The following is a 27,196-nucleotide window of genomic DNA, read 5'->3' on the forward strand; positions in this document are numbered from 1 at the left end:
GACGATGAACATTTTTTCATGGTCTGTTAGCCATTTATATGTCTTCTTTGGAGAAATGTCTGTTCATGTCTTCTGACCATTTTTTGATATGGTTATCTGTTTTTTGGGTGTTGAGTTTGAGGAGTTCTTTATAGATCTTGGATATCAGCCCTTTGTCTATAGTGTCATTTTTTTTCTCTTTTTTGTTTTATTTAACTTCTTTTCAGTGTAACAGAATTCATTGTTTATGCACCACACCCAGTGCTCCATGCAATACGTGCCCTCCATAATACCCACCACCAGCCTCCCCCAACCTCCCATCCCCTGCCCCTTCAAAACCCTCAGATTGTCATTTGCAAATATCTTCTCCCATTCTGTGGGTTGCCTCTTTGTTTTGTTGACTATTTCCTTTGTTAGATAGGATTTCTCGACAAGACAGAATACACTGCTGTGGACACAGCTAGTCTGTGCGTGTGAGTGGGAGGGGTAGGCCTGACCTCAGCAGACCCTGCTGACTATTCCAGTGCTGTGCCTCCAACCATGAACTACTTGCTGCCTGCTTAGTGGGAGACCCAGTTACCCCTACTGAAAGCCCACAGCAATGAAAACCTTGACAAAAAAAAAAGTTACATTATTGTTACAGGTAAGGCAATTATTTAATTATCAAATATACTTGTAAAGGAAAGGAAAAATCACATAGTGTATATAGGTTCCAGGAAATAAGTGGATTTGTTTGTTTGTAGCCAGAATGTCCCACGGTTTTCAAATGGTCTGCACTCAGTCTCTAATGCACTTTAGCTCTTACCATAAACAGCGTTCAGGGAAGCTGCTGCTAGGAATGTGCAGAAGCATAGCACAGTGTCCAAAACAACTCCCCCTATGCATGACCACCTTCACACAAGCACGTGCACATGTGTGCCCACACACATGCAGTCTTCACCTGCAAAGTTTCCTGTCTAGTAAGTGTAATAAGGCAAATAAAGTATAGGACTCCAGGCAGGAAGTGGTCCAGCCAAGGGAGACAGAAAGAGGTAATTCCCTTCTTAAAAGAAGGCCATGGCCCCAATTTGCTTTCTGGAAATGGGAATGTTGGAGACAAGCCTGCTTTTGGGTGGGATGGCCATGCAGCCAGTGGTGAGGCAGTTGAGGGATCAAGTGGAGATGCATGCCTGGCCAAAAGTACAAAGTGATGGGAATTCCTGCTATGACATTGAACAAGGACTTCATGACATTTGACTTAAGATATTTTTCTAAAAGAAACGTATCACATAAAGTATGAGAAAATCCTATGTGATGATTTCAAAGCCATCTGAAGATTCTTCAAAGCTTACTATCCTCCTATACTGGCTTGAAAGATCCACTCACAGCTTACATATACAAATCTGATTTTATCATTCTTCTAGTGGAATGTTGCTTGTGGCCCCAGGATGAGTTCTAACCTCCTTAAACCTAGTATGAGGCCTTTAGTGATCAGGCCATTGCTCCCTCCCCAGCCTGATTTCCTGACCTCACCCAGCTTACACTAGTGCTCCATACTTCTTCTGACCTGAAAATCTATAAAGGCAACTCAGTCCCCAGAGGACCCCTTCCCTAGTACCCAGTGTGCACAAGCACCATACAGAGGCCATTAATTCCTGCTCATCACTCAGGACTCAGCTGTCCTGATTACTTCCAGCTTCCTTGGGCTGCCCTTCCTCTTGGCTCCACTGATCCCCTGTTGTTTCCCCAAAAGAGCAACTCTGGATCTATACAGCCATTGCCCATTGTCCTTAAGGGAAGGACCCACCCATCATGTCTCCCCACCATCACTGCTCATACCTTCCCAGTAGTAGATACCAGCAAACATTGATGAACCATGACAAGCACACAGGCCAGGAAAGACCCACCCATTCACTTGGCAGCCCAAAGCAGTCTACTATTTCAGATAATCCTGTTTTCCATTATTTGTCAAATGTTTTATTATTCCTTCCATGTCTGTGGGGACATAATTTAAGTTCATTTACAAGTTATACCTTAGCTGAAAAAAACCCTTTTGGATATATTTGGGATTGTCAGGTGGTCCTTGGACCAAGAGAACTCTTTCCTTCCTGTTGCCAACCAGGGCTTATTAGTCCTGCATCCCCAAATGAAATAGATTCTGTGTGGCCATGTTCACCCCCTGTTATGGGAGGAGATCTTCATAGTATCCTGGTCCCTAACCACAAGCCAACCACGTTTGAGTGGGAAGGACTGGCTGATGGGACAGCTGTGGCGCTGCCAAACCCCTCTTCTCTGGGCCCTTACTTGCATGTATGACAATCACCCAGAGAACACGTCTAGAGTACAGAGGAGAATGCTGGGCGGTTTGGTTCTGGCATGTGCCTGACTGAGGTTCTTTGTTTAAGAGACATTCTTTTCCTGAAATATGAGTGATAAATGAAGAATCACAAAAGTGAAATTGCTTACCTTTGTGCTTTTTCCCTCTACTTCCACATCCTGCAAAATTACAGAAGTGGTTATTTTTACAATAGAATCTTTTTTCTTTCTTTTTGCAGGAAAAAAAAGAGCACATGCAGCAAATAAATATATATATATTTTTTCTTGTGCCAAAAACAAGTTGTTAGGCCTTTTAGAAAATGCCAGAAATTATACTAATAATTAATGACACGTTTAAATGCTTAGTTCTGCAACAGCAATATTTTCAATGATCCCAGCCTCTTAGTTTGTCATTATGTTAGAGCTACACTAGTACATATAGTTCTTTTCACAGCAATGAAAACATGCTTTCTTTCCATTTCAGTGAAGAAAAGTACATTGCCCTGTCCACTTCAGCACGGAGATTGAAGTGGACATCTGAATCTATTTTTTGAGGCTAGTGTTCTGAGCACATGCTGCAAATTCTTACCTCACAGTCAATCCTGATAGCAAGGTTTTGTAAAGATAAGCTTTTGCTAATTTTCCTTCTCTTTAACAGTCCTGGAAACAGCCATATTTTCCAATGTTTGGCAACTGCATTTTCTCAAAGATACTGATTATTCTGATACTGCACTCTGTCATAATAATAGATTTGTGTCACGGATCATTAGGTAGATCACAGAAATTAGTAACTAGATAAAATTCAAGTAGGAGCCATCTTTCAAGGCAGGACAGGGGTGAGGTGGTATTGGGGGATATGAGGACCAGCCACATCGGGGACACAGGGAGCAAGGGACAGAGGCTCTGGTGTGAACAGGCTGTGTTGTTACCTGACATCTCCAGAAATGCCAAGACAATGTGTGACAGTCTAGGAAGTAGAAGTGAATTGTGGAAGTCAGGAGAGGGAATAAATTCAGGGTGGGAGACAAGCAGATAATAGCGGGAATGAGCCACAATTTTTGCATTGAGCACAAAGGGGGCACTTGAACTTGACCTCTCTTTACTGACTGATCTCTGGCTGCAAGGCGTATATGGCCTATTTGCTGGGAGAGGTATGGGATCTACCTCAACTGGATAGCATAGCCAAACCTACTTCTGTGTTTATCTGATGTAACCCACAAAAATGAGCAGCCTGTAGCTAAGTCTTAACACAGGGCCACATTCAAAGAAAGAGCAATTTGACATCTAACATCTTGAAGTGAAAGGCAGATCCTTAAAGTAGACATGAAGGATACAGGAATTTAGCACAGTAAATTATGCAGGAAAATTTTCCATGATCCTACTTAGATGACTCTCTTGTACCAGAGGAGGCTTGTTTGACACACATTCAGACATTGCCCAGAAATGTGGGGTGCCAGTACCTCCTGGTCCAGTGGAGGATGATGACTCCCAGACATGAATATCCTCTTCATCCTTCCCCTGGGTGATTCTGAGAAACACTCTTCATTCTTCAAGTGGTCTCAGGGGATGGAGAGCTGGTGGTCACACACTGTGACCACCTCAGGAGTTTCTCCTTGGACTGGCTCCACCTGCCTCACCATGGACCATGCAGATGGTCCTTCACATCCTGCCCTTGGGATTAGTTCCCCCAATAAAAGCCTGACTGCACCTTCAGGCTCTGGTCTCAGAAAAGGACACCCAGGCCAAACTACCATTCTGAATATTGAAGCCTCCGTTCATTGAGGTGTGACGGCTTTTCTAATCAAGTATGCACAATCATGAGCTCCACTGAGCAAAAGCCTGCCAACAGAGGATGCGCATCAGGACATCAAGAGAATAGGTAGCAAAACCTGCTATTTGGTTCCAGTGGGTCTTGAGGGAATAAGGGAGAACTCTGGAGCAAAACTTGCCAGCACATCTCACCCAACCCCTAACAACCACAAATCTTCCTTGCCATCTCTACTCCTATAAGTGTCCCAGACTAAAAGTCCATGACAAATGCTGCTATACCCATGCTGCAGATGGAGAAACTGGTATTTTGAGAAGCTGAGGAGGTGGGGAAATGTCCACTGTTCCATGGTATATCCCATACGTGCTCATATGTCTCTCAGTCTCTGGCTTTAAAGGCCTGGGGCAGGGTGGAGCAGGAAACTCAAGTTTTAATGCTCTTACAAGAGAAATTAAGGCTGTCCCAGGAATTAGCATAATGTCGAAGAATTATGTAGGTATGAGTCATAAGCAGCAAGTTCTACAGAAGCTGGAGAGTGGGCAGATGGAATCAGCCCAAGGGATCTAGGGGGATCTGAAGGGACACAATGGTGTTGGCCACACCCAGCCTCTGCCCCCTCAAAACAAGCACTTAAATGAGAGAGAGAACATTAATCACCACTCTTATGCAGCATTCTGGGGTCCTTCCAAGCACCAGCACCAGTTTTGTGCCCCAAATCCAGAATTTACCATTCCTCTCAACTACCTGGAAAAAGTAGCCTGTAACCTTGTCTTGCGAACTGTCTTTAAGAACAATAACCAGCCAGCTGCGGTCAGGAAAGCAGGCTGAGTGCATTGAACACATTCAAGCCTCATACAATGCCAGGTAGCAGATATTATTATACTCATTTTATATAGGCAGAAATCCAGGTTCTGTAAGTGAAGACAGAGAGTGATAGGAAGTGGCAGATGTTTTCTTGGAGCCCAGGTAAACATCTGAGTTCCTAACTTCAATGGTAAGCCTTCTGCCAACTCTGAATGGACTCCCTCTGTGAATGTTGGCTAATAGGAAAATAGGAGACAGGCTGGATCTGCACCTCACTCCTCCTCTTGTTAGCTATATGATGACAGGTGAGTTGTTCAGTACCCAACCTTCAGCCTCTTCAGCTCCGGGGATCACTTCTACCAGCCCCACAGAGCTCAGATCAGAATTCAATGAAGTTATGTGTATAAAAAACCTATCTCATTTCTAGATGCAGTCAATAGCAAAAATGACCCCCAATTCCTCCCACATTTTATCACATACATGCCCATTTACAATGTAACTTTATGGCACCATCCATCAAAAAGGGAAAGCTATTTCCCCCATCTCCTGCCTTGAAGCCGGGCACCCTGACCTGCTTTGGTCAACAAGACCTTAGTTAATGTGAAGTCAGCTTGAAATCTGTGCATTGAAGCCATTGCCACTGGGCACCCTGTGGTCACAGCTTTGTAAGAAATGCTGGACCAGTCTTCCAAATGGCAGACTTATGGCCCTGTCAGCTCATCACTAAGTCCACAACCAACCAACCCACAGACAAGTGAGTAAGACTTTGACTGCCAGCTGACTACAGATGTCTGAGTGAGCCTAGTAACATCAAGTGAAACAGAGGCAATCCATTCCAGTGGGTTTAGCCCTTTTTGCCAACCCTCAGAATTGTGAGCAAATAAGGGGTTATCATTTTAAGCCACTGAGTTTGGGAGAAGCTTGTTATGTAGTAATAGATAAGGGATACTCTGGCACTACTGAAGTTGCTTATAACCTGTTAACTTTCTCTCTTCTTTGAGTCTTTCCAAGTGATGTAATGGTACAGAGGCAGGACCACTAATCTGGAAGTCGGGAACCCAGATGTGGCTTTACTGCCCCTCCACACAGCCCTTCTGGAATTGTCTCCTCATGGGGAGAATAAGAGGCTGGGCCTAGGTGGTCACCAAGAATTCCTCCACTCCAACGTTCTGACATTCTACCTTATCTTTTTTCATGGACAAAATTCTCATGTCAACATGGCCTCAGAAACTTCCCTCCGTTTTGGCTTCTTCTCCCTGTATTTCTGATACAATGCATGTTTTTTCTTAGAAACTTGCCTATCATCTCTGGATTGAACATCTGAATACTCACCTGTCCTGTCTAAATAAAAAGGATTCTACTGTCATAAGACATTGCAGCTTTTCAATCCTGGATGTCATCAACTTAAGATAAATAATTTAGTAATAAATTTGGGGTAGAGAAAAGCAAACACTGTATTATTTTAATTGGATTGCCTTAAAATTGCATATACCATTCATCATCTTTAATACTACAGTCAACATTTGGAGCAGAGGATTTTATACATTTGATCTAAAGATGGTTTCCGAATGAGCACTGTTGACCTCCAGACACTGCACAGAACCACAGCCCCTGGGCTAAAGCCTTTCAGTTCAAGACATTTTAAGGAATATTTATTACTTGAAAAACTCAATATTTCTTATTTGAAGAAACTCTGTATTTCTTCTCATCAAGTCCACCTACCTCTGGGCAGGTAACAGCCTCTCCTGAAAGTTGCTGAGAACATTGACAGCTGGCTTGTTGCTTTAGTGACAGTTCTCCACAACACATGAATTGGCCCATAGGGCCTCTCCTAGCTCTGAATAGTTCTATAACCTCCTGTAAGAGATAAACATTGTTGAGAAGGTTACCCAGTTTCTACTGTGTCCCACTGCCCAACATGCAGCAACCCCTCATTTACTTTTTCATTTCAATGTTATATAATGTGTAATAGTTATGATAGCACTCCCATCAACACACAGGGAACCACGCTTAAGACAAACTGCCCTTGCTATCATTTCAGGCTCTAGGAACCCTGGATCCCTTCCTGAGTTGCCACATTTGCTGGGAGCAGTGACATTCCTCTCTTCAAGTTTTAGATTCCTGGTCCTGGTAAGTTTATTTTGCAGTGAAGTGTAAGGTCCATTAGGATTGTAGAAACACTAAAAAGGGTACATGGTGGTGGGATAGTGTAAAAAAAAAGACAATATATATCCAGGGATCTTGAAGCTATGTGAGTGGCATGGGAGAAATCAATAAGAAAGAGAGGAGGAGGAGGAGGTGGAGGAGGAGGAGAGTTCACACCACGTTGTGAACTGTTTCATTTCTTTCAAATTACCCTCTTTTTTTTTCAGAGATATCTGTTTTTTGACCTCACAGTCCAATGTGGTCTTTTCAGTAACTATCAATCACTGAGTATTTCTTCAGTACCTGCAAAGGGTCGGCTTTACAAATACAGCACATAGTGCCTTAAGGGAGTCTACCCATATAACTGTCAGAGAGAAGTTACATATGCATTCTACAACAAAAGAAAATGTGAATATTTAGGTGTGAAACTGAATGAGGCACGTTATGAAAACCAACTCTTAGAAAATATTAGGAAATGCAATCCCACCCCCATCCTCCACCAATATATCCTTTCTCAATACATCATCCAGATGAGCCAGGGTATACAGTTCCAAAGTATCACCCTGAAAATTTTGAAGTACCTAAGACATAAAGACAGTCCACAAAACTCAGTCAAAAGGTGTTTTCTTCCCATAACTTCTATAGTCCTCACTTCTGGAGGGAACACTCCACGGGCAATCAGTGGTAACCAGTGATCACCTCTCATACAGCAAAAAAGAAGGTGTCTGCCTACTCTATTAGGAAAAACTTAATTCAAAATTCAAACAATACCTAGAGTCAAAGTGTTCTCTTGGCAAAACAAAACTGCCCTCCAAAATCCAACCCAAAGCCCGGATAAGCAAAAGTGTGCCAGCTGAAAGGCTGAGTTCCAGCCTACTTTTGTATATTGGGTAGCTATAAAAATTTTAGTTAACCTTCGCAAAGAAATACTTCAGCTTCTTTATCTGATAAATGGGAATGATTCTCCACATCAAATGAGTCTAACTGCGTCTTTTCAACCCAGTGGTTCAGAAGAGAGAATTTTTTGTTCTGGAAAGGACTCTAGGAACAAGGAGCAACTTTGCTAATGTAAGGTGGGGAAGGCAGGTTCTTCCCATTTGAGAAGTTCTCCTTGAGGGAAGAGATGTACCAAATCATGACTTTATAGTTCTGCGGATCTAGAGGAAGAACCCGCAGTTGCCTTTGCCAGGCTGAAGAGACAGAGATGAGATGCAATTCTGGTGGGTAAAGGCAAACCACAGAGGGTGCTGATTCTGATGACCTGTTCCTCCACCCAAATGCCTTTTACAGTGGCACTTGGACCTCAGCATTCTCTTCAGGCTGCTGCTGTTCCACGGGTGACAAGCCCCCCACAAAGGGGCACAAGGAGGCACCTGTGGTTCTTGTACGACCTTCAACTCCTGCCCTGTGGAAACTCCTAGAGGCAACCATGAGGGCCTCAGCTAGCAAGACTGCGCCTGAGGCAGGTCTGCGCCTGACGTAGAAATGGGCTCAACAGAATGTTTTCCTCAATAACCTGTGACCCCCTTTCTGATAGATGTTTCATTCAGGTTCTTTCTCTACAGAATTCCAACTAAAGATGCTATTCTCCCCTTCCCCCAACACTTCAAATGCAGGATATCTTGGGAGGTGGCCCTCACTCTGCTCTGCTACCCTATACCCACTTTCCTCACCAGGATTATGCCCCCCAGCCTGCCCACCCCCACAGCCTTAGTTTTCTTTTAATTCCAACTGCCAAAGTGCAAACATTGGAAGAAAACCGACTGGTCTGGGGCTGAGCAAGGTGTCTCAGAATCTGGGCCAGCACCTGTTTCGCCTGGATAGCTGGCTGCTTAGGGCTTGAACAGATGCCAGACGGTGGGTCCTTTTGAACCTCAAAACCATACAGGAGCTTTGGGGAGGCCTTTAGGACCAAGAGGAACCATCACTTCTCAGAGCCAAGCTGCAAATCCCTGTCCTCCGAGTGCCCAGCGGCTGACCCCCTCCCCCAATCTCTGTCGCTTTCACATTCCCAGACACCGGGCCCGGACCACCCGCCAGACTTGATCACCCCCGGGGGCCCGGTCAGCTTGGTGCAAAGTTGGCGGCCGCCTTCCACGGGGCCGTTCCCTTTTCCTCGCTGCCATCCTCCCCCAGAGTCTGTTGGCCACCGCCTTCAGCAGGCGTGTCGGCAGGCTTGGCGAACCCAGTGGCGCGTCCCGGGACGCCCCTCGCCCAACCCGCGGGGTAGGCGCGCGCCGGGGGCGTCTCCTGCACCCTTTCCTTTCCCAGGGGCTGGAGGGCCGGGCTCCGCCCGGTTGCCGCCACGCGCGAGCTCCCGGCCGCTCTGGGCTGCCGCCGCTGCCCCTAGACCGGCGCTCCAGCACGCACGGGGCAGCGGGGGGCGCGGGAGGCTAGCGCAGGGCGGGGACCGGCGCGGAGGGGAGGCTGGGGGGGGGGCAGAGGAGGAGAGAGCTGGGGAGCTGGGGAGCAGAGGCGGGCGCCGCACCGCTCGGCGCCCCGCACGCTCGCCGGCTCGGGAGACGCGCGGGCCGCCGCCTGGGCGCACCGGCCGGGTCACCTTGTCCGGGAGGTAAGTCCCGACCACCCCGGCAGCGCGGGCGGGCAGAGGGGCCCGCAGGAGCTGGGCGGGGGCCGCGGGCGGGAGCAGGAGGCGGCCCTCGCGCGGGAGGGCGCCCTGGCTCCGCCTGGGAGCGCGCAGACCCAGCGGCGGCGCGTTGCCAGCGGTGAGTCCGGGTGGTCGCGGCGGCGGGACCTGGGAGGCGCGGGGTCGCCAAGAGCGAGGGGAGAGCAGAGCGGGCGAGGAAGATGCGGAGGAAGGGGCCGGGTGCCGTCAGTCCCGGCTGCAGCTTGGCGCCTCGCCACCCCAGGCGCCCCAGCGACACGGAGGGGCTGTTGTGCAAAGTCGCTGGGAGCTAGTGAGACCCAGACCTGGGAGCGCAGAGGAGCGGAACTGCCCAAGGCCCTGACGGCGCGCGGCAGGCATTGACTCTGCGGTTTCGGGCGACCCCCTGAAGCGACCCAAAGGAGACCGGCCGGGGCTGGTGAGCGGGGCAGCCGCGGAGCTGGGGACCAAGGTCCAAATGGGACCAGGAAGGGAAACCGGCTTGGATTGCCTTCGCCAAGCAAGGGGGAAAAGGAAGGCGAGGGCGCGAGCGCGCTGGGATGGGGACTCCCAACCTCGAACCAGGACGAAGGCGGGGACTCCTGGAGCCCCCTGCTTCCGAGAGCTGTCTGGTCCTTGGCAGCCAGGACAGCCCACAGCCCTGGGAGTCCCCAGCCCCTGGTCAGAGAGGGGACCGAGTGGACACGCTTTTAGGGATCAAGTTCTAGTCTCGATTTCCCTAGGCATGATTCCTGCCTCTCGGTGTGTGCTCTCCGCGCTGCGGACAGAGAGGAATGGATTACCGGCAGAGTTAGGCACTTTTCTAAGGGAAGGGGCTTTAATAGCTTGTGCGTTTTCTGCAAGGCTCCAATAGAGTGGGCGCTTCCAGTCTTGCTTTGGGGAGGATGCCAGTGGGGTCTCTTAGCTTTTCTGAAGACCAGAGGAAGGCTTCATCGGGTCGCCTTCATTTCCTTAGGGTGTGTGTGTGGGGGGGGTACCCTTGCACGCAGCGGCTTGGGCTTCTGGCACCCAGACTTCAGGTGAGCGCAGTCCTTCTGCGGCGTCAGATGCGCGGGCACCGCCGGGCTAGTGGCCCGGACTCACGTCTGCGCCTTCCCTGGCCCTGTCCCGGTGCTCAGTACAGCAGACACCAGCTGAGGGCTTAGCTGATTTGAGGGATAGAGGGTGGGTGGGAGGCTCCGTTTTCTAGTTAGAATTGGGCTCAGGCGGTGGTGCGTGCTCGCGTGTCTGTGTATCTGCCCGTCTCCCTCCTACCGGCCAGCGTGTTTAGTCAGAGCCCAAAGGGAGAGGCTGCTGCGCAGACGGGCAGCCTGTGGGGTGAGCAGCCTGGTAACAAACCCCAGAGCGAGCCAACTTTTCCTTGCTGAGGTGTGATTGCCAGGACAGTCTGCGTTGGTGCAGGATGTGGTCCTCCGAGAGGGGTCCGACTCCAAAATCCTCACAGAGCTGAAGATGAGCCTCCGAGGTGGCCCCGCGGCAGTCAGAGGTCCCTTCTGGCTAGGACAGGAAGTAACGGGAGCCAAATTTTCGGATGAATTATTGCATACTGTGTGCCTGGTTGTTGTGTGGAGTGTCTTTTTGGAAATCAGACCACAGGTGCCAAGCCTGTGAGAGGATGTGAGGAAGAGCCCTCCACCTCCTTCCTTCCCTCCCTCTCTCCAACATCCTTCGTTCCTTTACAAGAAGCAAATGTTGGTTTGTAGCTGGTCTGGTGCTCTCTCCCACCCTGCCCCACCTACTGCATGAAAATGGAATCTCCATAGCCAAGAGGGTCTTGTTAAATAAAGGGGGGAAATGGGAAAATCTGTGTTTAAAGTTGTTTTGTTTTGTTTTGTTTTATGATAGAAAGTTTCAATGGTACACCAAAGTTGAAAGAATAAAACACTGAACCCCCAGTGTACCCTTCATCCAGCACCACATTCACTGACCCTTTGTCCTGACCTCTTTTTAATCACCCCTCCTCAGAGTTTTGGAGGCCATGTTTGATGAAGGGTTTAAAAACCCTTTCCAAGCCCACCTCATCTCTAAATGTATCCCTGTGTATCTCCAGCTAACGGCATTTTGTTCCATTTTCACCTATCATCAAAACAAAACAAAACAAAACAAAAAACAAACAAAAACCTCACAAAACCTACTTTAAATGATGCTATTAGAACCTAGGTGATGTTAAAATAGAAATGAAGGCACCTCCATTTTTGTTTTGGGGTAGTAGAAGAAAACCTGCTGATGTTCCGTGTGACAGTGGGATTGAAGAAGGAAAGAGAAATCCAGATCCTGAGAAAAAGAGACATTTGAGACCATTAGATTTGACTTATACTAGTTGATGTGCAAGGAATAAGCAGGATTCCAGCTGAACCATGAGGGGCAAAATATTTTTTTTTTTTTTGGTAAAAACTTTAAACTCAATCCCTAAATCGGAAGCAATTAATTTATTCCACATTTAGCGTGACATAAATTAAAAGTGCTACACACTGGACTTGACTCATCTTTCTCATTAACTCTGACCCGTATTTTTCTAGGGAGTTATTTCTAAGAGAATAAAAAGGTATTTTCTTATGTAAGTTTTTTATCCAAGACACTAGTCGGTGCTATTCTGGGGTTCATGAGCAGTACTGAATACTTCATCTCTCAATTAGAAAATGTTTGGTCATCACACCAGTCACATCTGATGCACCGTGTAGGAAGATACTCTGTTTGCAACAATGTGAGTCCAAATGTTGTTTCTGCTGGCTGGAGAGGAATAGCATGGTGAGGCCTCCATAGACAATGGGAGGGTGATCCCCCCACCCCCCACATTCTTACATGTCTCCCTCTGTGTCTTCTTATAAAAGCTGCTCCTAAAAATTGTCAATGTTCTTGGAGGATTCAGGCAGACTTTTGAATACCTTTATAAAGTGCATTATTTAAAGGCATCCTTAGTTAACCTTTTGCAATATGAATAACCATCCTGTAAGTGAGCAGTTTTAACTAAAATCTTGTCTTTGCATGATACCAGCATGGCCTTGAGCCCCTCATTTTGGCCTTTGCAGCCCCCACCCCCATGCACATTGGAAAGTCTCATGACCAACACGGACTAATTGCAATACTGTGACCTGTAGCTTGAGCAGACTTCATCTTACCAGTAAGATTCTTTGAGTGAGTGGGTGGAGGTGGCAAGGGTTGAAGGGTGGGGTGTTCGTTTGTCAGCATCAGCAAAGCAGTGAGGCTAAAGCAGTAGCAAAACAACCTGTTCATTCAATGGGAAGTCCTGAGGTTATTTTACTGAAACAGGCTGATGTGAGGTGATATGGAGCCAGAGCTTTTGACCCAGCATCACCACACTGGAGATGTGGCACCAACATGTCAAAAGAGCAGCACATTGAAGATATGCATACATTAAAAATCCCAAACATTAAAGATAAGCTGACCAGGTTCCTGCCAATGTCACCAGAATTGAAATAATGAAGGCAGTAGCAAGATGTTTTAACAAATGTGATTTTTCAACATTCTCCTTGCAAGATGCGTAGACATTTCCAGGTTTCCTGAGTTCATAAATGTGTCTTTAAAGGGGCGGGTGACTCTTTCAGGCACTGGGCTACAATCAGTGCCTCCACGGTGGTTTTATTTGCCAGCCAGTGTACTGGATTTCAGCTGAGTGTGCAGGGGGAGGGAGTGGGGGATACACATTGGGATTTTCCCCAGTCTGCGGCTGCCCACCCCACTGCCTCTATGGAGGGCCTGTGAGGAGACAGGTTTCAAACTCTGGATTCTGCCACTTGCTTTTTGTTGATCTTAGACTGCTCACTTAGCTTTTCCGAGCTTCTGTTTCTTTTCATCTCTGTTCTTTCCATGATTATGAAAATAAAATGGTTATGGTTGGCACAGTTTTTTAAACAAGGAAGACTTGGTATTGAGAACATTTTAGTGCCTTAAATATGAGTCTCTTCTGGTGTAGTTGCATCCCCAGGGCCCTCTGAGAGCTCAGAAAAGACCCTGCTCTGCCCTTGGTTCTTCAGCAAGTGTCAGTGACAACGTGTGCACTCATTCCTCTGGGCATGTGTTCTCATGTAGGAACATGCCTGAGTGGTGCAGACATTCACGTCAGGTGGGGTTTACAGGGAATATACAGGAAAAACATGTGAGCAGAAATATATCCTTAGCACAAATCAATTTTGACTCATATCATATTATAAACATTGCATGATACATGTTCTCTAGGAGAAAACATCTTAACGAGAGATTATCAGCAGGCCACAAAGCACCAAAGCACATGGTGATTTAAATTACAAACTTTGCTTAGATCAGAAGTCCAAGTCATCTTAAATCATTTTATGATAAATAACCTGTTAAATTGTATTACATGAAATACTGAAGACCCACAGCAACAAATAAGCATTGGGATCCGAGGTAACGGCCAGAACCAAGCATAACATGAACAGGAAATAGCATAGATGTGTAGAAAATACAGGAGATAGAAGCTGCTTCTGGAAGCATACTTCAGACCCACCCAGGGGACAGTTTTGCATATTTACTCATGTTAGAAGAATTTATCTAGGAGTTCAATTAACTTTATTCCAGAGAGATGGGGAGTTTTGCCCTGGAGGTTCAAATCAATGTTTAGTCGGTGTGAAATGTTTTGAGTTTTTAGTTCTCAATCAATTCTTGTGTTGTTCACAGTCATTTGGAACTTAGGTCTTGATAATGCTATAATGTGGTGGCATTTAGGGGGTGTGACTCCGTGGAAAAGGAAATGGACGTATTTCCTGATTGGACTGTGAGTCTTTCAGAAAGGACCTGCTTAGTTTAAATTCATATTCAGGAAAATCATTGGTTCTCAAACCTTCAGCCTCACTGGGTAGCCACTTTCAAACACGCCTCCCATCTGTTCCCTCTTTAATCTTCTTCTTGATTGGGGGATGTCAGTATCCAAAACAAAGCAAAGAAGCAAATAAACATTTCAGACAATTAGAACTACAAATATTTTATTCTATTGTCTCAACTTTAAACTAAAGATACTCTGAAAGAGAAAAAATATTTTACCTCAAATATTCTGGAGCTTCACCTCTGCTCAGGGAAGCAAACAAAGAATATGTTACATAAATTCACCTTTCTGCCCTATGTACAATATGCAGGGGTTTTGTTTGTGTTTTTTTGTTTGTTTTGTTTTTTGAGAGTGTGCAGAAGTGTGAACAGGAGGTGGGGGGAACAGAAGGAGACAGAGAGAGAGACTCTCCAGCAGGTTTCATACCCAGCACAGAGCCCAGCGCAGGGCTGGATCTCACAAACCTGAGATCGTGACCTGAACTGAAATCAAGAGTCAGACACTTAACAAACTGAGCCACCCAGGCATTCATACAGTATGCAGTTTTTAACTTATTCTTATACACTTATCCTCAGACCTTGGTGGCATAGCCTCTCAGTTGGTGTAGGTGTTTGAAATAAGAGGATTTGCTTTTGGGGTCCTAATGGATTTAAGTCCTGGGACAGGGTTAGGAAACCAGTAGCATTGCTGAGGGGTGGGCTCAGGCTATATTTAGCATTAGAGGGGACCCTGCAGTTGCCCAACTCCACCTGCTGTAGATTGCTACCATTTTGTTATTCGCCATGCCTAAACTTGCCTTTAAATAAAGTACGGTAGTTCCCCTTTATCTGTAGAGAATGTGTTCCAGCATTCCCAGTGGATGCCTGAAACACCGGATAGTACCAAACCCTATATAAACTATATTTTTTCCTACACATGCATATCTATGGTAAAGTTTAATTAATCAGTTAGTCACAACAAGAGATTAACAACAATAGCTAATAATAAAATAAAATAACTAAAACAATACACTTTATTAATAGTTATGTGGTTATGGTCTCCCCCTCTCTCTCTTAAAATATCTTACTGAACTGTACTCTCCCTTCCAGTGATGATGTGAGATGATAAAATGCCCACATGATGAGCTTAAGTGAGGTGAATGGGTAGGCATTGGGATGTAGGCTGTTGTTGACCTTCTCGCTGCATGTCAGAAGGAGGATCATCTGCTCCGGGACCTCAGCTGACTGTGGGTAACTTAAACTGTGGAAACCGAGACCACAGATAAGGGAGAACATTTCCATAGACAACCTTCATATCTGAAATCTTTCCCCTGTGTGTTTCCTTTAGAAGGGACCTTGTGCTTACCGGTTGGTGTACAGGGACCGTGTCCTGTAGGGCAGTCAGGAAAGTTGAGATGTGACAGATAAACAGTGCACACTGAGTCTGGACACCTACTAAGCACAGGGTCTGTCCTGTACTAGTAGCTCAGACACTCATAGATGTATTTTAAGAGCCACCCAGCTGCACCAGATCTCCTGTAGCCTCCGCGTGCACGTAGCGGGTAGACAGGACCCTGCACTCGCCAGTCCCACCACTTCCCGGTCCAGTCCTGAAATGCATGCCAGTGTCTCTTGCCTGCATGCAATCTTTTTTTCACTTTTCTCCCCCAGTCTCTTTCTTTTCCCATAGTGCCCGTGGGCACAAACAGTTCCTCCACAAAGAGCTGTGAGCAGATTAATTAATATGCATACTATTTCACAGCTTTTCTTTCTACACTAAACCCAGAGACACAGCACATTCCTTATCAGCACTCCAGTGTAGTACAGTGCGTTAAACTCCCTCACAAATGTGGATTCCTGGTAGAAGCTGATTTTTTAAGTAAAGGGGAATCATCTGTTTTGTTGTTTCAAAGTTCATTCTCTCCTTTTATTCTTATATTGATTTTTTTTTTTTTTAAAGCTGTGGACATGGGGCAACCACATTGTTGTTCTTTTTTTCAGAATTAGGTCATTAAGGCTCTTGTTGGAATCCTCTTCTAACTGCCTCTGGGAGAGAACGGCCATGCAACCTGCAACAGCATCCCACTCAGTGACTCAGAATGAGGGGGGGCACTGATTTGATGGCCATTGATCCTTCTGTCATTCCCTTTGACCCTACTTGTTGGGGTCCTCTTGCATAATATCCATTGGCACGATGGCTCATCTGAGTATTTCTTGGTGTAGATATATTAACTATGAATAGGAGCATTTTGGAACATCACAGTTTATTCCAAAGCAAGTGGAAAAATGTATTTGTTGACTCAAAGTCTGCAGAATAATGCAGTTTCCTTTCCTGATACTAGACCTTGAGTAGCTGATTTGGCAAGTATCTTTCCAGGAATAACGTATCTTTCAGACTTTTGGGTCCCAAACATATACTTTCATTCCAGATTCCAGCAATTGCTCTGAGATTGTGCACTGCAGGCCAACAGGGCCACACAGCACATGTCACCTCTTGTGTGGCTCTTGTGTAAGGTGTGGCCCTTGTATAAGGTGTGGCCAGCATGGTGGCACCCTCTCTCTGTGGGTGTTTGACCATGGCCCAGCCTCAAGCACCCTTTTTCTTTGCCAGAGCAGAGATATTTTTCCATGTTCAAGAACTTTATGACACCAGCATTCTATTTTGGAAAGTTCATGCTTTGGAATGTCACACCTGGCTGGCACCTCCCTTCTCCCTTCCTATTTACCTTTTTGCATTCCTCCAGTTGGAATCTCCTCTGCAGGCAAAGGCTACCTCCCATTGATGGTCTACTGCCATTCTGTCCCATTCAGAGTTTAGCGCTGCCTGTCTCCAGCTGCTCTGTGCACCCAGAACTATAGCAACCAAACTCACAGATGGTGTGAACAAAGGGCTTCCTGGGGACCCCTTGATAAGGATGAGTTAGCTGAGCTGTAATCCAGGTGGAATGGCCCTACCTCCCCATATCTTGTGCTCTGACTATTCTAATGTCCCTTGGTACCTGCAAAGATTTCTGGTGATCTTTGAAAATTTCTACTCCAATTTTGAATTGCAAGTTATGTCCAATTTTAGGCTTACTTTTGGGCTGGAGAAACTTTGCCTGGTGGGAGGGACCCCAGGTCCACAGGCACCCACATGAACTAGTAGATCCTCCTGGTAGCTTCTGAGAGCCTTCCCATAGCACAGTTCCTGACTCTAGCCCCGGGCCCCACAGCCTTGAACTTCTCTGCTTCTGCAGAATGGGAACTCAGCTTCCACAGTGGACAGACTTCCCCAAACTCAGGATTTATGCTCCTGGGCTTGTCTTTTGCACTCCTGGGAGAAAGCCGTGTGATCTTTCTGGAACACCATCCTCAGACCTAGAAAGGGTCTCTCCATCTTTCAGGTGAGGGCCCAGAGGCCTATGCATGCATGTGAGCTGGCTGCATACCAAGGACTGAGTAGTGGCAGTGTCAAGGTGAAACTGGCATACTTTAGGAGCAAAAGAAGTGTTTAGTGATGACCATGAGTTTCCAGACCCTTTCACTTTCACTTCAGTGGAAATTGAAGTGTTTGGGGTGGGGGTGAGAGGTGAGTGATGCAGGGGCTCATGGAGAGGCAAGCCTGAGCCCATAACCGGGCTGAGGAATGACCTCACTTCTGCACAGTTACAGATATTCCAGATGCCAGGGGCTGGCCCATCTGGACCTATGGCACCAATGCAGTCTTCTAACCTTCCTGATCTCAAGAGTTGGCTCTCAGGGCTGGATATGGTACCACTCCATGAGTTGTAGACCTCCACTTTCCACTGTTTCTGAGGGAAGGTGTTGTACCCACTGGCACCTCACAGCAAAGCTGGGCTGGCTGCATTGAAAGGGGCAGCCTCACCATTCTGGTGTCTGGATGAAACAGAGGGGAGTAAAAGAATTTGGAGAAGCAGAGTGAGCTGAAGTCTGGAGGTCACATTCAAGATTGCAGAGCTTGTTTGTAGCTTGTCGTGAGGATTACCAGGATAACAAATGGATGCCTTCTACTGCTTGTGTCTTATTATATGATCCATATCTCTCTCTCAGGAAAGAAGAGGAAGGAAAGAGAAAGGAAGGGGAGGGATGAAGATTTGAAATGTGTGTATTACTCGATTTTAATTCCTGGGTAACCTCCTGTGATGCCCGCATAATATACTTGGTGGGCTGAGACCCAGAAGGTTTATTCAACCTGCTTTGTGACATTTTACTGCTAGTTGTAGGGCCTCTGTACATGGACTCAAATCTTTAGGGTTTTTTCTTGTATTTGTCTCTAAAGTTCGTGCTTTCTCACCCATGACACTCAGTTTTCCTGACATTGCTAGTATCTGGCTTAATGCTTAGGACAATAAAAAATCCTGTGTAGTGATTGGACAGACAAACAGATGCAGACACTTCTACTTTGCAACAAAGCCCAAAGAGTACAAAATGTAATTAGATCATCTCTCCATCTGTGCTGTTTGGTGGTTTCCTTAGAGGATAGTGCCCACAGCAAGTCAGCAAACTGTGACCCGTAGTGTGGGGGAAGGGAAAGCTGGGTTAGGCCAGGCCAGGGAGTTGTGTACCTAGAAAAGACCAGAATAGAAATCTCCTGCAGAACATATAGCAGTGGAAAACCTGTTTCCTCTAAATTCTATGGGCCCCAGACATTTATAGAGAGCATCAAAATAAACTAAATAGGACAGCAGGTCACCCAGTGAGACTTTGTGGACACTCTGCTCTCTTGTTGCTCTCAGCATGAGGCTTTTTCCAGAAGATGCAAATATCCTGGACATTTTCAACACTACCAAAAAATGCTGGTCTTCCTGGAATTTGTATTCAGAACTTTTTATATTTCAAAAGTATATTTTAGGGAATTGGACTCTGCCCATTGCTTATGTCTCTCTTCTTAAGACTAAGTTGACGCCTTTTTAGAGAGTAAAACACAGACGAACTTCTTTGTTTCTTGGGGCAAAAATCAAAGGCTCTCTGTATCCACTGCAGTGTGGCTTAGCCACAGAGGATGTCTTGGGAGCACCATCCTGACCATGCCCTTCTCTCTTCTCTGACTCTTCCTTCCCCTCCTTGACCCTCCTTGATTTCACTGACCAGGACTTTTCTGACAGAATGGCCTGAGCCCTGGCAGGAGGCCACTGTTTTTTAATACTGCCTATATTCCTACTAACCAAACTATCTTGTGGTCAAGCTTTTGGCTGTGGTTTATAGGCAGCTGGATCTCAGATTTCTTTATCCTTAAGCCCTCCCAAGGCTCAGCTTTGTCTATCCACATGCCTGCTAGCATCTCCCTTGGGGACAACTGCTTCAGAGAACACCCCCCCGGCCTTCCCCAGGACCTCTCACTCCCTGCCCATGCCATTCCTAGTGATGACACACAGTGACCAAGATATCCAGACCAGAAAACGGCTTACTTCTTAGCCTCCTTCCTCTTTCTCATAACCAGATTTCTCTTCTTCTCAGTATTTTTTTTTAACCTCTCCTTTGCATCTCTTCTACCTTAGCTCCATCTAGACACTCACATCCTTCCAGTTTCTCTCAGAAGCTTCCTGCAAGGTCTCTTTACCAACTTCCATGTGTTTCTCACTTCCAGCCTCCAGGACTATTGGAAGAGTGACCATTTAAAACACATCTCTGCTTTAATGGTCCCCATCTTGAAGCCCAACATCTGCTTCTCATCTTCGGTGAAATAGGACAGTCTGCCTGGGGAGGATAGCAAGCTGTCCCTGACACCTTATCCACCCTCCAGTATCATCCCCACCTGTCTAGGTTCCCAAATCACTGGGTCATTCCTGCTCCCAACACACACTCACACACACATACACACACATGCTACATGCTTGCATGCCTCTCCCTCGTCTTTGTTGACACCTCTTGCTAATCTCCTTCAAGGCTCAGCTTGGCCATTACTGGTGCCCTTCTGTCAAAGTTCAGTGTCCCTGCCCCTGAGCTTCCTTGTTACCTGGGCCCACCTCATTCTGGTGTGGTATTAGCAAAACAACTGAAGTAAGAGATACCTAGAAATAATTTTGGCAAAAAATTTATATAGGTCAATACGAAACAAACTGCAGAATTTTACTCATGGAATAAGAAAAAAAACTTGAATAAGTGGAAAGAAATACCATGCTCTTGGATAAAAACACTCACTAATAATAAGATGACATCATTTTCACCAAGTTAATTTATAAATTTAATGTCATTTAAGTCAGAATCCTGATGTTATAATTTCTTTTGAACTTGATACAATTATTAAAAACTTCGTGAAAGAATAATCAGTTTGTGATGTTAAGTGTTTTTGTTTGTTTGTTTTGTTTTGTTTTAAGTGAAGAGGAATGAAGGAGGGCTTGCCTCTCAGATAATGAAACAGAGCATCAAAACTACACCCGTTAGGATGGCTACTATAAAATTAAAAACAACAACAACAAATAGTGTTGAAGAGCATGTGAAGTAATTGGAACTCTTGTACACTTTTGGTGGGACTATAAATGGTGCGATTGTTAGGAAAGTAGTAGGGAGTTTCCTCAAAAAAAACAAACATAGAATTACTATATGACCCAGCAATCCCATTTTTAAATATATATCTAAAAGAATTGAAAGTGGAATCTTGAAGAGATATTTGCACACTCATGTTAATAGCAGCATTATTCATGAGGGTCAAGAGGTGGAATCCAAGGATGAAGCCCAAATGTCCATTGAAGGATGAATTGATTTAAAAGGATGTGGTATCTACATACAGTGGAATATTATTCAGCCTTAAGAAGGAAGAAAATTGCGATCCATGCTGCAACATGGATAAACCTTGAAGAATTTTACTAAGTGAAATAAACCAATCATAAGAATAAGAAAACAAATACCGTATGATTCTACTTATATAAGGTTCCTAGAGGAGTCAAATGCATAGATACAAAATATAGATGAGTGGTTACTAATAGATGGTAGAGGAAAGGGGGAAGATTTTTAATAGGCATGGAGTTTCAGATTTGCAAAATGAAAAGGTTCTAGAATCTCCCAGCAAGCAGAAGTCTAGGACCAGATAAATTCACTGATAATTTTACCAAACATTTAAGGAAGAAATAATGCCTGTCCTTCCCAAACTCTTCCAAAAAAGAAGAAGAAGAAGAAGAAGAAGAAGAAGAAGAAGAAGAAGAAGAAGAAGAGGAGGAAGAAAAGAAGAGGAGGGAACACTTCCAAACAAATTGTACAATACCAGCACTACCCTGATGCCAAAACTAGACAAGGATGACACAAGAGAAGAAATTCACAATACCCCTGATGAACTTATAGGCAAAAATCCTCAACAAAATATTAGCAAACCAAAATCAAAGATACATTAAAAGGATCACACACCATGACTAAGTGGGATTTAGCCATGGATGCAAGGATGGTTCAGCATCTTCAAATCAGTGTGATACATCACATTAATGAAATGAAGGAGAAAAAAAATTATGTGATAATCTCAATAGATGCAGAAAAAGACAGATGCATTTGGCAAAATTCAACTTCCACTTATGATAAAAACTCAACAAATTGGGTATAAGGGGAATGCATTTCAACATATTAAAGGCCAATATATGATGAGTCCACTTCTGACATCATATTCAACAGTGAAAAGCTGAAATCTTTTCCTCTAAGATCAGGAACAAGACAGGGGTTCCCATTCTCACTACTTTTATTCAACATAGTAGTGGATGTCCTAACAAGAGTAATTAGGTAAGAAAAAGAAATAAAAGTCATCCAAATTGAAAAGAAGTTAAATTGTCCCTACTTGCAGATGGCATGATATCATACAGAGAAAACACTGAAGACTCCACTCCACTCAAAATCAGTAAAGTTGTAGGATACAAAAATCAATATACAAAAATATGTTGTCCCTACTTGCAGATGGCATGATATCATATAGAGAAAACACTGAAGACTCCACTCAATCAGTAAAGTTGTAGGATACAAAAATCAATATACAAAAATATGTTGCTTCTCTATACACTAATGACAAACTAACAGAAAGAGAAATTAAGAAAAAATTTGATTACAATTGCACTAAAAAGAGTAAAATACCTAGTGTATTTAACCAAATGAAAGGCCTGTACACTAAATACTGTAAGACACTGATGATAAAAATTGAAGAAGACACAAATAAATGGAAGGTTACTCTGGGCAAATCGGTTTAAAGACTTAGTATTGTTAAAATATCCATCCTACCCCAAGCAATTTACAGATTCAATGAAATCCCCATCAAATTCCAATGGTGTTTTTCACATAGAGAACAAACAATCCCAAAATTCGTATGGAACTACAAAAAACCCTGAATAGCCAAAGCAATCTTGAGAAAGAAACAAAGCTGGAAGCATCATGCTTCCTGATTTCAAATGGTTATAAAACTATAATAATTCAAACAGTATGATTTTGACACAAAAAGATGCATAGATCAATGGAACAGAATAGAGAACCCAGAAATGAACCCATGCATGTTTGGTCCAGTAACTTATGACAAAGGACCCAAGAATATTTAATGGCAAAAAACTATTTCTTTAATAAATGGACCACCATTTATTAAAGATTAATTATTTATTATTAATAAAACTGGACCACCATCTTATATCATACATAGGAATTAACTCAAATGGGCCACTGATTTGAACATAAGACCTAGAACAATAAAATTCCTAGAAGAAAAAATAAGTAATAACCTTCTTGACACTGGTTTTGGCAATGATTTTTGTATTTGACACCAAAAGCAAAGTCAACAAAAATAAAACCAAAACAAAAGCAAACAATAAATGGAACTATATCAAACTTAAAAGTTTCTGCACAGTAAAGGAAATCACGAAAGGGAAAAGAAACCTAACAAATGGGACAAAATATTTGCACATCATATATTTGATGGGGGTTATATACAAAATATGTAAAGGACTCATAAAACTCAATAATGAAAGAAATCTGGTTAAAAACGAGCAGAAGATCTGAACAGACATTTTTCCAAAGAAGACATACACATGGTACATGAAAAGGTGCTCAACATCACTGATCATCAGGGAAATAGAAATCAAATCCATAATGAGATACCACCTCACACCTGTTAGAATGGCTGTTATCAGAAAGACAAGAAATAGCATGTAGAGAAAAGAGAACCCCTGTGCACTATTGATGGGCATGTAAATTGGGCAACTACTATAGGAAGCAGTGTAGAGATCCCTCCAAAAAAAAAAAAAAAAAATAGAACTACTATGTCATCTAGAAATTCTACTTCTGGGTATTTGCCCAAAGAAAATGAGTTAGGTTATAGCTCAAAAAGATATCTACATCCCCATGTTCACTGAAGCATTATTTACAGAACATGAAAAGAACATTTCCAGAACATGGAAAGCAACCTAAGTGTCCATCAATGCATGAATGGATAAAGAAACTGTATAGACACATACACACACACACAGAAATATTATTCTGCCATAAAAAGAGAAGGGAATCTTGAAATTTGTCACTATGTGGGTGAAACTTGAAGGAATTATGCTAGGTGAAATAAGACACAGGAAAACAAATACTGTATGATCTCACTTGTTTTTGAAATCTAAAACACACACACACACACAAAAATTAAACTCACTAAACAAACACTGAACTCAATAGGTACTGAAAACACATTGGTGATTGTTGGGGGGGGTGGGTGAAGATGTTCAAAAAGTATAAAGTTCCAGTTATAAAATTAATAAGTCCTAGGGAATGTAATATGCAACATGGTGACTATAGTCAATAATATTATGTTGAATATTTGAAAGTTGCTAAGAGAGTAGATCTTAAAAGTTCTCATTACAAGAAAAAAGAGGTGTTACTATGCATGGGGATGAATGTTAACAACCTTATTGTGGTAATTATTTTACAATATATTCAAATTTTGAATAGTTGTACACTTGAAACTAATATAATGTTATATATCAGTTATATCCTAATTAAAAGAAACAAAATGGTGAGACCAGTTGCTTGGTTGCTTTTCATGTTCACAATCACCCCATTTCTGGACAAGAACTGTGGGATGGGTACCAGATGATCCAGATGCCCTCTGCTTAAGATCCAGGAGACAAGATGACGCCATTGACTCTGGTGATTTCTCATCTATAAAGTGGAAAAGATACCTACCTGCCTCCTTTACAGAGTTATTGTGAAATGCAAATACTATTTATCAGGGCTAGAAAATAAATTCTAGGAATCTTATTTACAATGTGACTATTACTTAACACTACTGAACTATGCACATGAAAATGGTTAAGATGGCAAATTTTATGTTGTGTCTTTTTATCACAGTAAAGACAAACCTCACATTCATTGGAGTTCTAAGGTTCTGATTACTAGTAAATAGTTGGCAGATTGTCTTGGCTATCTATTGTTCATAATAAATTGCCCCCAGAACTTAGTGCTCATGGATATGTGGATCATAAATTCCAAGAAGGCACAGCAGAGATGCCTTGTCTCTGCTCCGTAATGTTTGGGGCTTCAGCCCTGAAGACTCTGATGGCTGGGTCTGTAGTCACTGGGGGCTTCTTCACTCTAGCTTAGGTGCCTGGGCTGGGCTCGCTTGAATACTGGACCTAGCTGGAAATGTCACTTGCAGTGCTTATACCTTGCCTCTCCCTGAAGCTTTCTGACAGCATCTTAGACTCAAGGTAGACAGACTTCATGTACCCTGGCTGGTACTTGAAGAGTGAGCATGAATGAGGCACAGTGTGCAAGCTTATTCAGCCCAACCCCATTTTGTTGGTTAGAGGCAAGTCTCTAAGCCAGCCCATATTAAAGGAGAGGCAAAGTAGAACCAACTTCCTGAAGGGAGACATGTCAAAGAATTTGTGATCACATTCAGTCTGCCATGATAGGTAAGATAGAGAACTCTGGAATAGATTCCAAGCCCCTAGAGATTATTGTATTGGCAAAGACAGCATGACAATCAAGGGAAGACCAAGACTGGTCAACAACTAGAATGTAGGAAGTTAGATAGTTAGGTATAAAGTTGAATTACATCTCTCCACGTCATAAAAAATTCTGAATGAATATAAAAAGAGAAGTATTGATAAATAAATACAAAAAGCATAAATAAATTCAGCCTGCAGTTGAATGTCTTAGCAGTTTTTCTAAATGAGGAGAATATTGATAAAGATTAACCAAATATATGTTAGTCATTCTGTGCAAAAAACACTGTGAGCAAAGTTAAAAAGCATAAAATAACCTGGAACCAAACATTTGTGACAAATGTAACAAATGCTTCATCCTTGTAGAGCAAGTAATAAGAACCCAAACAATCTCATCAAAAACTGAGCACATGCCCTAGAGAAGAAGTTGAGAAGAAGTGGAAATGACTAATACATAAATATATATAAAAGTGTTTATCCTCACCTGTGAAAATAAAAAAAAAATTAGTTTGGGAAGATACGTCTTCCTTCCAGAACAATTTCATAGGCTCCAAGATGGTGCTGTTCATGTCATTAAGGACACCTGAGGCAGACATGAGCTCTCTGGTTCTCTGTGTGGCAGAGCTGAGTCAACCCTTGCCTCAAAAGCTATCGTGAAATGTTCATCCAGGTCCTTTGTTACCTCCTGGATCCCATACATGAATCCACTAGGTAGCAATTCTAAGATACCTGCAAAATATGTGTATCTAGACTTGAAATAATGAAATATCAGGGAAAAACCCTAAATGTCTGACATGAAAAGATTAAATATGTAAAATAATGAAGTTCTTCCAATAAATAATAAGACAGACTCAATACTTGGTCCATTGACCAGGACAATGCCTGGCCTGTATTTAAACAGATGCATATCCATGACAAGATAATAAAGATAGAAATCTAGAGAGAAATATGTTAAAAATTGTGTGATGCATTGTTCTGTGTGGGGGGGGGTTGTGATTCATATATTAATTCAAAACATGTTGGAAGGCTGTTCCCCAAATTATCAATAGCAGCTATGAGGAATAGGGCAGGGGTAGGAACTTTCATGTTTTTTGTTTGTTTCTTACTTTATACACACTACTATGGTTTAAATTTATATTTTTGGTGGACACTATTTTTTGTATGATTATACATAAATGACTGCAAAGAAAGAAAAAATGGGATATAGAAATCTCTTTGGTCATGAGAATAAACAAACTTCCTACCTTCAAAAAGATAGATAGATATTTAAAGAGACAAAATGTCAGGAACAAGACCAGCTGCAAAAAAATGACACATCAGAAGAACCCCCTGGAGGGAGAGCCCAAAGAGCACCCATGGATCTAAACAGTCCCTCTCCCTTCTTCTCTGTGCAAGCAGTGGGGCACAAACATCCAAAAGTTTAAAACACTAGAACTGAGTCCTATGACATCTGACTAACTCTGAAATAAGGCAAATAAATGAGCTGGAAAAAACTAAATTTATAAAAATAAACATGTGCTGCTTTTGCAATAAAAAATGAAAATCTACCCTATGGAAACAATCAGAGTTCTGGATAAAGTTTTTTGGTTACATGTTCATACATGCTTTGGGGGAAGTGGGAAACCTGGGGCCTTCTAAAAGGGGAGTAAAGGGTGTTCATGCAAAGTGAGTAATGCACACTCAGGTTGCAGTGATGCAGAACTCAAAACTGCATGTACTTAACATGCAGAGGGAGAAAAATTCATGTGTGCTTGGAAAAGACCTTAGATGCAGATTTTATTTCTTTCCTTATGTACTTTTCTAATGTTCTAATTGGTCAATTATTTCCATTTGGGTTAAAGTAGCAAAAAAATTTTAGAAAAGATGTTATTTTGTTCTTCTCTATTTTGTATTATTATGTCCCATGCCTAG

The 27,196-nt window shown here is 43.5% G+C and overlaps 1 protein-coding gene across 1 annotated transcript in view; it reads left to right on the forward strand.

Moving 5' to 3' along the window:
* Positions 1 to 9,423: 9,423 nt before the first annotated feature.
* The window catches only part of SYNDIG1 (synapse differentiation inducing 1), a 184,145-nt gene continuing 166,372 nt past the window's right edge, over positions 9,424 to 27,196 (forward strand). The window contains exon 1 of the mRNA XM_080814456.1: positions 9,424 to 9,563. The gene's annotated coding sequence lies outside the window, so the exon portion shown is untranslated. The remainder of the gene's footprint in view (positions 9,564 to 27,196) is intronic.

The sequence above is a fragment of the Martes martes genome (genome assembly GCF_963455335.1).
Source record: "Martes martes genome assembly, chromosome: 9".
In the NCBI taxonomy this organism is placed as follows: Eukaryota; Metazoa; Chordata; class Mammalia; order Carnivora; family Mustelidae; genus Martes; species Martes martes.